This window comes from Sphaerodactylus townsendi, linkage group LG07 (assembly GCF_021028975.2).
Source record: "Sphaerodactylus townsendi isolate TG3544 linkage group LG07, MPM_Stown_v2.3, whole genome shotgun sequence".
Classification (NCBI taxonomy): domain Eukaryota; kingdom Metazoa; phylum Chordata; class Lepidosauria; order Squamata; family Sphaerodactylidae; genus Sphaerodactylus; species Sphaerodactylus townsendi.
In genome coordinates, this window is record NC_059431.1 from 65,606,408 (window position 1) to 65,618,021 (window position 11,614).

Sequence of the window (11,614 nt, forward strand, 5' to 3'; positions counted from 1 at the left end):
GAAGAGGGAGGGGGGAGAAAGGAATGAGACAAGAAGGAGAAAAGGAGGAGAAAGAAGGGAGGCGAGACAGCCAGCAACAGCAGACAAAGGAACCAGCAAAGCCTCATACAAATATACACACACAGCTGCTCCAAGAGGAACTGTGCTGAGTGTCTGCTACTTTCCACGACACAGTAACTAGGAAGGGAGAAACCTATTCTCACGCACACATTCCCCCCACCCTAATCCCCATGTGTGCTGTAGCAGATCTTCAATTACAGTGATCACGGAGAGGGGGCTCAGAGTCGAAGAGCTGTGGATGTGGGCACCCCTACAGGGGCCCCAGTTTGTCACACAATAGCGGGAAGGAACCAGAACATTCAGGCAAAATATCGGGGGAGGGGAGATGAGACTGTGAAAAGGGATTGAGAAAAGAAAGGACAGAGTCTGACACCTCCCCTCCGTCGTCGTCCCCCCCACAAAGGAGGAGCAATTAGAAGGGGGGCAGGATCGACTCCCTCTCCCTCACCAGGTTAGAGGGTTTCCCACTGGCCTCTCTGTCCCCCATTTCTGGCAACAGCTTCCGGGGGGGGGGGAGAGAGAGAAGTAGAGAGAAAGGAGGGGGGAGGAGCAGAGCGAGGCCGCCGTAAATGAATAATAAATAACACCAGCCCCAGGGGAGGGGAGGGAGAGGGAACGGAGGCGCCGAGTCCCCCACAGCGACTCCCTCAGGTTGTGGCCGGTACTGCCGGGCCGGGCCAAGGGCGGCGCGGCAGCACCAGTTCCCCCCTCCCCTCTCTCCCTTCCCTTCCTCCCGCTCTCTCTCACCTGCTGCCCAAGCCTTCTTCTTGGCCGCCACCTCCTCCTCCACCCGGGCGGCCGTGAGGTGCCCGGCGGGGGGGCGGCGTCTGCGGGGGTGCCAGTGCTGCAGAGGCTCCGTTACCCCCGCGGGCCCGGCCAGGCCTCTCAGCTCGTCGGCGGCGGTTGCTGCGGCTCCCCTTGTCTCGCTGGGCCCCCTCCTCCTCCGCCGCTGCTTGGCCCTCCTCTCCCTTGCCACATTGGGAGCCTCCCCTTCGCCTGCGCGAGCGCTGCCGCCAGAACAGAGGCCTCCGCGCCTTCCTGCCAAATAGTGAGCCACCTCAAACACGCGGCCCCGCCTCCCTCCCTTCTGCAGCGCGCAGGCGCACTTCGTCGGTTGAACTGCGACAGGAGAGCGGCGCCTCAGCAGCCTTCGCTCTCCACCCCGCCTGGCCGCCCTCGGGCGCTTGCGCGGCCTGAGCCTAACTCGGCTAATGTGTTGGGATGCTGGGGACGGAATTTCGTTCCTCGCCGCTCGCAGTCGAATAGCCTAGAGGAGAAACATCTGTAGCATGGGCGTGCACAATTCTTTTTGTCGTTGTAGTCCCATTCCCCGAATAAAAAACATAACAAACCTCAGTTGTTACCACTTTGCGGGGAAAGAAAGTTAACCCACTGCTATGCTATCGGTTCTGGTCACTCAGGGCTGCTTCCCACACGGCCTTTTCTATTTGAAAGGTGGATGCTATTTCAAATTAGTACAAATAATAGAAATAATCACAGACTATTTTATCAGTATCCAGGCTGGAAAGCGTATTATCCATATACACCCAATGTACTGCACGTGCAGGTACATGACTTTTTGGTATGAGTGAAATCCTACGACTGGACAATGTAGTGTTTTCATGCTATTTCCTTCCCAATTGTACTGACTACTTTGAAAATATTTAGCAAAGTGACCTTGAGAAGTGAGGCACTGTAACCAATTTGAAGTTTAATCTTTAATTTGCACTTTGTGAAAGCTCTGTGCGTGTGTCAGGCATAGTCAAGTCACTTCTACAAGGGTTCCCAACCTCCAGGGCGTGGCTGGAGATTTTACCAGAATTACAACTGATCTCCAGACTACAGAAATTGGTTCATCTAGAGAAAATGGCTGATTTGGAGGGTGAACTCAATGGCATTATACCTGGCTGAGTTCCCTTTCCAAACTCTGTTTTCCCCAGGCTCCACTCCAGAACTATAGGATTTTCTCAGTGCAGACTTGGCAACCCTACTTCCAACCTCTTTCAGCTCTATGAATTAATATACTCCCAAATGTGCCATTGTTATCAACCATTCTCAGATCCTGCAGACAAAGAGTGGCTTACATTATAGAGTCAAATTTGTCTCATGTTGGGTCTTCCTCTTTTTTTGCGGCTTTCAACTTTTCCTAGCATTATTGGGTAAGCCAAAAAGTTTTTTCCTAGCTGCACCACAAATTGCAGATAGAAATTTTCTAGTCAGTTCACATAATGGTGTGAGGTAGCTAACAGAACAAAAGAAGTTTGCCTGTGACACCCCACCATTTGCTGTCCAGTTAGTAATGATGTGGGAGGGGGTGGCTAGACAAACTTAAAAAGAAGACCTACCTTGGGGAGATTGGGAGGGAGCCTTTTGAACATTCAGGAGGTTTTTTCATGCCAGTTTGTGACACTGAGAAGGATGGGAGGAGGGGGGGAGAGGATTGGATCCAGCTAGTTATTCTGCAAATATAAAAGGAAGGGTCCCTTTGTTCACCCAAAAAGAACACTGTTTGGGACTACAGGTTGCAAACGTGTGTTTGTGTTAGTCTGTTGCATCAAAATTAAACAAAATTCTAGTAATACTATAAATTGTCTTATTTTTAAAATGTAAAGCACCTTATTTCAATATCTATCAACATGAAAGAAAACTCTTTTAGCCCCTTAACAGGCCAATCCAAAGCCCTGGGGCGGCGCCACCCTGCTGCCTCCAGAGGGCTTTTCAGTGGTATGAGGAGGCAAAATAAAAGAAACTCCTCCCTGCTCAGTAGGACTGCCTTTGTATCTCACCTGTGCTGTCCCTCCATATTAGTTAATACATAAAACAGACATCGTAAATCTCATACGATTTCCAGTCTCCAGAAGAAGACTGAAGTTTTTCAGAGTTAAAACTAAACTCCAGACTACAGAGATCAGTTCCCGTGGGGAAAAATGCAACCTTCAGAGGGCAGACTTTGTGGCAAACTTCCACCACGATTTTTAAGCTGGAGAAAGGCTTCAAACTTTGGTGAGCATAGTGGTAGGATACAGGCTAAATTAATTAACAATACTACTAAAGTTTGCTTATATTCATATGATTTCAGAAAGAAAGTAAGCATCCCATACATGCGAAGAGACAAAGTTGTTACCATACCACCCTGGCATATAGGGGGAAAGTACCTATTCACTGGTACCGCTGCCCACGTGCCAGCCTAAAGGGTGATGCTGGCATTGCAGAGATGGGGGGGGGGGGCATTCTCTGGCAATAGCCAGGTCTACCTACAAGAAGCTTCCAGGAACTGTTTTTCTGTTCTCACACTTTTAGCTTATTTGCCATATCAGCACATTTTCAGCTGCACAGCCAAAGAAGAATGTGTTCTCAATATGATACAGTAGCCCTGCTGAATGAATACTCATTTTCAGCTACAAGAAGACTCCTGATGTCATTGCCTCCCCTGATTATCTTAACTCATACTCCCTTCTGTAACTAACTTCTCCTAACCTTACAATACACTTGATTGTTTCTCAAACAGTCCCTCCAGACAACTCCCAGAGGTTGTCCTAACATCCAACAAAGTTGTCGTGACACCCCCAAAGGTGGTTCTTCCACCTATAAATATCCTTCCCCCACCCCAAAGGGCCAATTGCCCACTGCCACTGACACCTTTCCGTCTTGGTCACTGTATATCCCATATTTCTCTCTATTCCAAATCTATTTTCCAACCAATTTTTATGTTAGGAACTCTGTGTGTGCATTTTTGCTGCATTGAACCAAGTGATTGTAAACCACTTATTCCCTACAATAAAGATTGTCACATTTGCGTTATATCCTTCTTTGTGGATTTTCTTCCAAGAGCTGATCTTCATATACACAGGTACTAAAGATTCCTTACCCAGCCTCTTCCAACAATAATAAGCAGTCTGTTCTAAGTTAATATTCCCCATTATATTGAGAAACTGTGTCTCCACCTTGGGTAACAAAGCTGTCTGCCACCATATTTTTAAAAAAGAAACCTGAGTCTATTATACTTGATCCTGTTGCAGGAAACAAAATAGTGGGTACAAGTTTACAGATGAGCAAGTCTTGCTAAAAGCCAACAGGGGCAATATGAACGATCTTTCTTCAAAGTTCTGTTTCATACTGCAGGCAATAATGATTTTGATGAAAGTGGCGCTTAAATATGATTCTCTAAAATTAAAAGAGAATCGGAAGGGTGGGGAAGTCAGGTTTTAGGACCTGGGAGAGCATTCCTCTAAAGCAAAGGTCCAGGAAGATGTGGCAGTTTAATATACATATCTCCTTGGATCTTTATGTTGAACAGAGTATAGGCAGCAGGGCTGCTAACATTGCTGCATGCAAGAATCTAGTCACCAAATCCCTGCACACAGCTCTCCCCTGCTGCCTCTGAAGCCCAAGCAGGCTTCAGAGGTAGCGGGGCAACCAGCAGAACAGCATGCAGCGTTGGCTGAGCCAATACCTGCATCCAGTTCTGTGGCAGGTCAGGATTTAAAAGAACCCCCCACCCCAATTTAAAAAAGCTGAAAAAGTCAGCATGGTGTTTCAGCTTTTTTTGACATTTTCAAAATTTTCTGGGTTTTTTAAAGCTGAAGCTGAAAAGTATTGGGGGAAAAATGGTGCACACCCCTAGTACCATATGCTTTAGCCTTTGGGTATAGGGAAGTTGCTGCAATGACTTTGCTTCTTCCTTAAACAAAACAGCAACCTACTATTTGTGGCCCTGACCTTGATAGGCCCAGGCTAGTCTAATCTCACCAGGGTCTTGATGTTGTGGTGGGTGATGGACCACCTCTGAACATCTCTTGCCTTGAAAACCCTATAGGGTAGCCAGAAATCAGCTATGAATTGATGGCACCAACAAAAAAAGGGGTAGTAGAAGACAAACATGCCTCTCCATGCATTGTCTTTATGATAGGCAATCTCTGACCATCTGACCAATCTCTGAATTGACCATTCAGTGCCCTGTGACAGTCTGAAATCTGCAATTCAAATCTTCCCATTGTCCCCAAAGCTCTTTCTTAATGTCTCCAGTGTTGTAATTCTGAATTACAATTAAAAAGTTCCTTTCTGTTGCCCTCCCCTATGCCATTTAGTCAGTTCTATAGTTTTATCCTGACTCAAGTATTCTTTTGTCATAATCTTTTGCTTCCTGAAAAGAATCCATTTTATGTTGTCAGCCAAAAACAGTATAACTACCCTGGCTTTAGAACCAGTAATTAGAGTCTGATCTTGGATACCATCTGGACTCCCAACACACACTGGATCCTTCCTTCTTTCATCTGATTTCTTCACAGAATAGTACAGGTAACCTTTATTCTCCCTCTTGATCTATTTCTCCCTCCTGTTATTTTCCAAACCACACTTGCACCACACTGAGACCTGGCACTGTACTCCTCTATGCTCTAGGCATCTCTGTTCCAACTGTTTTCTCTTTTCCTCTCTCCTATTCGCCATTTTCTCCTCCTGTACACCTTTAGCTTACAGATGAACTCCTACTTCAAACTGGAGTAGCTCTGCTTAATATTTGGTTGTTGTTGCTATATTAATTGGGATAAGGAATGTGTCTGCACTTTGGTTTACTGCTAATATTTGCTCAGGATAAGTTCTCTCTTCCCCCCCCCCCCCCGCACTATTGTACCAAATCCCCCCAAAACTCTACATGTCTTTTAAATCAGTTCTGTTATCCTTTTCCTTCTACAGACTTGCTACTCACAGCCACTTCTTTATGTAAAATATCCTGGTTTGCTGCACCTGACAGAAAAAAGAAAGCCAATTCCCCATGTTAAACTGGATGTAAGTTCATATGGTAGTGTGTTATCAGGCATGTTGCTTCAGCCCTACACAATTTTTTCTTTCCCTTTCTCTTTTGTAACCAAAAGAGACTTATCAACCTGGGGGGCTGTGGCATCTGGCAGCTTAACCACAATTCCCAGGAGGAGGAGGGAATAGAGGAAGGAGTGAGGGAGAAGGACTCCCTCAGCACCAAGAAGTTTGTTTCCTCCCTTCACCCTTCAGTTATTTTTTCTTTTGCGTTGTCTACAGATGATGTCACCCCCCCCCCAACCCCCCAGTATATGTCTTTTGTGCAAACATAGGGAATAGATCTGGGATAGCTTTTACATTAATATGTTTTTCCTCCTCAGGCCTGAAGCCAAAGAAGGGAAAAGTAACCAATCCTCAAAAATAAGCAAGAGGAAGCTGATCACACATTTAACAATTGGTTGACCAGCTACACAGTGTTTATGGGGGTCATACAGTCTGACTATTCTGAATGGGGCTGGCACCACTAACCACCTAGGTAATGTTTTATGGACCAGTGATGAGGCTGCTGTTGAGTATGATGAAGCATTCAGAAAATGGGCTTCTCACAGCCAGAGGGCCAGGTTTGACCTCATTAACAGTAAGCTTAGTTTGTTGTTAGTGGGTCCCCACAACTGGGGCAGGACCGACCCTTTTTAGGTGGGAAAATATGATGCTAGGTGTGACAGACTAGCCCACATTGAAGGGTTGGTGTGTGTTAATGTGCAGATTAGCTGGCCTTAGCAACAGCCAGAAATGTGTAAGCACACTCCTTATATGGAGATACCACCTCATTGACTGGCAGTGGTGCAGTTCGCCTAGACTAGAGCCTCAGGTAGGGGGAGCTATATATAAAGTGCTGGTTATATAAAAGCAGGAGAAAGCCTGTCAGAGTAACAGACTTGAAATCTGAATCATTTGGATCTTGATCTGAAGAGAAGTCTTACTTTGTCAGCAAGAGCTCTTTGAGCAGTGAAAACCTTTGGCCGTTTCCGCCCAGGCATTTAATGGCGGCCTGGAGACGGCAAAAACGCCGTCTCCAGGCCGCCATTCGCACAGGGGGCGCAGCTGCATCGCAGCCGCGCCGCCCTCACGCCGCGAAGCCGGCATTTCCCCAGAGCGCTCGGAAGCGCTCTTGTTGGGGAAACGCCGCCTCGAAGCCGCTGCCGAGTGAACAGCAGCGGCTTCAAGACGCCTCCCCCACCCGGCACTTACCTTGTCCCCGGATCTCCGGCGCGTTGCCAAGACCTGGGGACACGCCCCCCTGCCCTGCGCCGCATGTCCCCAGGCCTTGGCGATGCGCCGGAGGCCCAGTGACATGCCGGGTTGGCCAGGCGCCGGCGCTCCGCGGCGCCGGCTGCCCAGCTCTTTCCAGGACTGTCCGTGCGGACGGTCCCAGCGTCGTTTTCAACGCCGACCTGGCCGCTTCCGCATTCGTGTGGAAACGGCCTTTGTTAAGCTGAGGTGGATCTAAGTCTGTGGAAGGTGACCCGCAGCTTAGCATCCAGGCAGACTGTATCTGTCAGTACACAGTTCCATATTAAACAGATCAGCAAATATATACAGTCAAACCAATACTAGAAAATCTGAGACCAGCCAAGCCTAAGACGCATGGACTGTATATATAGAGACACAAGGCAAGTACACAGTTCCATCCAGTCTGGGAGTGAAGTCCAGAGGGTAGTGACACCCAAATAGGGACTAGTGAGAGAGGAAGGTTAGGGAGCCAAGAGTCCTCTAAGCTCCAGCTGGTAGTGTGGGACAGTGGGTGTACTAGTTGCTAAGAAGCTGAAGACTTTAGTGAGAGGGAAGAGTACTTTCAGTGGGCACCTGTGTGTGACCAAGTGTGTGTCAGTGAAACTGTTTGATAAATCTGTAAAGTAGAAGCTCTAACTTTATGAAACCACATGCTTAAGTAACCTCTCTGCGCCATCTGAGAAGCCAGTTCATTTCTGTAAATAATTTTTAAAATCTGTTTTTCATGTTACCACAAGAGCCAGCGTGTCTTTGGTTAGTCTGAATAGGGTAGTGCCTGTCAGTGTTACCTCCAAGCCCCCTCAACAGAGTTTCCCTCCATTTTTAAAGATGCTCTGTTGTTTACTTCTTAAGTGGCTTAGTGAGTGGGGTGTTCGTCCGTTATATTTGGTGGCAGTGTTCCATTATACTAGGCATATTCCTTTGCACAGGGTTTGCTGGGAATTCAGTCAGGGGTATTGTCAGCGAGCTCAGTGTAAATTTGACCATGCTTGCAAGTATTGCCTAGGCCAACACTTCCAACTCTCCCGCTCTCCCCATATCACTGATCAACAGCCCTTTTGGACAACAGACCACTTCTCTAATAGTTTGATGATGTTGTTAAAATCTTTTTACTTCTTGATTGTTAATTACATTTTCATGGAGGGATACAATATTTAAAGTAGTGCTGGGTTGCTTAGAAACATCCAGGTTCTACTGTGAGTGTGGAGAATGAAACTTTTTCTATTTCTATTAAATTGCACATGTTTAACCTCAGGGTGTTTGGAAGACCGTTTCAATAGGTGACGTTATAAAGGATATTATGGCAGTGGTTTCTAGTGAGGCATTATTTTAAACACTAGGTCTTGGCACTTACATTTTTATTCTGATGTTTTTCATTGTTATATATGAGAGGTATTACAATGTCTATTACAGGAGCTATTTCAGTTTCTTTGTTCTTTCAGATTATGTTTTCCTGGTCTATTGTAACCTATTGTTTTATGCATTATAATAGGTTTATCCTAATATAAGGTACTGTATTTTTATGTTTACTATGAATGGAACTTTCAGCATGGTTTGACTTAAGGCAGAACTTGATAGATAGGACCTCGACAAACTAATATAAATGTTCTTTAATTGCTAAGGATGTTTCTTCAATGGGAGCTACTTCTCAGGAGATGATTTCTTGATAGCTGTCTTTCTCTTTACAAAGAACCCAACATTAAGGGGTGGGGGTGGGGTGAGGTCTTCTTTCTATCAATACTGAGGGTTAGCTTAAGCTCCATGAGCTTTAGGAACAGACCTTCAGAGCTTTTAAATAAAATGTGGAGCAGCACAAGAAATGTGCAAAACCAGACTAATCTCCAGGAGCACTCTTTCCTCCCAATATGTGACCCTCTTGATATGAATATTGTGTGTGATCATGCTGACCAGTTTTATATGCGTGTGCTGCTGTAGTTCCCACTGGCAGCATTCCTCTTGTATTCACCGATCACTTGAACTAGAAAGGATGTAATACAGAATGATTTTTTTTGTATTAACTATACGAATTTGGCCAGAATAGCCCGACCTCATCAGATTTTGGAAGCTAAGTTAGAATCAGATCTGGTCAGTATTTAGTTGCAAGACTGTCATGGACCTCTGCTGTTCAATAATGAGACTTTGTGTCAGGAATAAGCATTTAGACTTCTATTGCCAGAACTAAAGCATAAGCAACAAAGCACCCTCCATTATACCTGTCATGCCCCCAACTCACACAACACCACCCTTGACTACCAGTTCCCAAAGGGGAATGGCACCTCACCAGTCCTAAGATTCAGAGTCAATGCAGCTTCCTCTGGGATCAAGACAACCTATATTCCACACTTCTGCAAGAACTACATCATGAAGTATCTAAGAGCTAATAAGGCAATGCCTGGGAAGCGAAAGCACAGACAGGGAGAAAGTACAATCACAGTAATGAAGAGGACGAGATGGGGGGAAAGGAGTTCAGAGGACCCCCTTCCCAGCTGGGAGACATGGCAGGATTAAACCAGAAATGGGCTGATCATGACAGAGACTACCAAGGCATTTCAAGATCACGAGGTAGAGGAAGGAAATGACCAGCTATCTCATCTTGAAAACCCTATGAGGTCTCCATAAATCTGTTGCAACTTAACCCAGCTTTACACACACACACAAAACTGTTCTTAACTCTTCGGTTCTTAATATCATAGCATCAGTGGAAATTCACATGTATTAGAATGTAAACTGCAAAGAAATTGTGTAACTGACCCTTTCTTGCCAGACTGACCTATGGTGGATCAAGAGCCACTGTTTTAAGACTGACAGTGGCACCTCTACCACCTCAGCCAACATTTGAATGCCCAGCAGCAGTGCCAAAATAGAGAAGCTTGTCTTGGGCAGCCTACAAGGAAAAAGAGCTTGGTCTGGACTAGTCTCCCTCCAAAGCAACTTGCATAATGTCCTCTCACACCCTTCCTGCCAAGATTAAGTCTGTACAAAAGATGTTATGTGGAGAGAGTTTCCATCTCCAGCCCTGGTCCAAATGCACTGGAGAAGACAAAGGATATATTAAGGTGCTTACCTGCCATGTAATTTATTATCTAATGTTTCTTCCTCTGAGTAACACTTTTAAGAACCACCATACTTTACATTAACATTGTTTCACAGCTGTAATCTTTTCAGCTAACTTCCCAGGGCACATCAGGCTGATGTCTAAACCCATAAGACTGATGACCCAACATTAAAGTTGATATCTATCGCTTGTCTTTCCCAGGAAGGGCAGGAAATACCTTTTATCTAGGGAGATTTAGGATCATTCTGTGTAACCCTGAGGGTCCATTTTTCCCTACAAGAAGTCCACTTTCCCAATAGACAGTGTCCAGTATCCTCTGTCTGTGATACTGTTCCACAGAGCTAAGCATGGGTTGCTCAGTTCTGTTCATTCCGCTCCAGGATCAGGTGACTATAACTTCTATTTCCCCGCCCTACATTCCTTATCTATTCTCGATCTATATCCTAGGACTGTGTGTGTGTTCTGCTGTTTTATTGTGTGCTTGCGTACCTTCATTTTTATCCCTTAAAAAATTGTTGAACTTTTGTCCACTCTCCTGTGTGTATATCTATACAAAAGCTGACTCTCGTATAAATAGGCGTTCAAGACCCCATGTTGCCCAGCCTTTTGCAAGCCAAGAGTCTGCTCTGGCTAATTTCCCCACACTAAAAGGGAAAGACTTCCTACCACTTCAGGTAACACTTAGACCTGCTTATTAAAAGCAATAAAATATATTTCTTTAAATATGGACTGTTTTCAAGTGGAAACTCAAAGACATATTATTGCAAACTTTTTACTAAATTCACCAACTCAGCAGGTGCAAATCTAAACCTGGTGGTGAGTGTCTTCTTATTAGCTCTGAGAAGCCCCAGTATGGCTTCTACTATTGAAGTGAATGGCTAACCCCCTTGTAGTTTTCAGTTAGCATAATAAGAGGGAAACATTCCCATCTGTAAGAGAGATAATAAAAGGTTGACGTTTCATCTCAGCAGAAGGGAGGCAACTTTATGGATATATATATGGGTTAAATAGAGAAAGTAGAAACTTAGGTTAAGGTTGCCATTTAGTCTGTCAGTCAAAACTGCTTAGTTGTAATTTCCATACTTGACTATTCACTCTCTTTATCCAAACTTTGGAAGTGGTTAGCCAAAAACAGACTTAGAGGAAAAACTTTAACCCTGTTGTGATGAATCTAAGAAGCAGGCAGAGGCAGAAAAGCCTGAATTTAAAGTGTTAATCCCTTACAGACCCTGAGTGTGTGAGTGACAGACTGGGAGTGAGTTTTAGGAGGCAGAGTTTCTGAAATGATTGGAAGGAACTTAAACCTGAGTTCCAGAAAGAAGAACTATGTTCAGTGTCTGTGAAAAACCTGTGGTGTTGAATGGAAAAGAGTATTGGAGAAAAAGGGTTCCTACGTTAACCAAGAGTGGGAATTTACTTCTATGGAAAGAAGAATTCCTAGCCCAGGTT

General features: G+C 45.2%; 1 protein-coding gene across 2 annotated transcripts in view; it reads right to left on the reverse strand.

Moving 5' to 3' along the window:
- Positions 1–1,091, reverse strand: part of SPIN1 (spindlin 1) — a 49,045-nt gene extending 47,954 nt beyond the window's left edge. Inside the window, exon 1 of one of the 2 annotated variants that reach the window (XM_048504205.1) lies at positions 808–1,091. The gene's annotated coding sequence lies outside the window, so the exon portion shown is untranslated. The remainder of the gene's footprint in view (positions 1–807) is intronic. The other variant, XM_048504201.1, reaches the window with a different exon arrangement.
- Between the last annotated feature and the right edge of the window lie 10,523 nt (positions 1,092–11,614).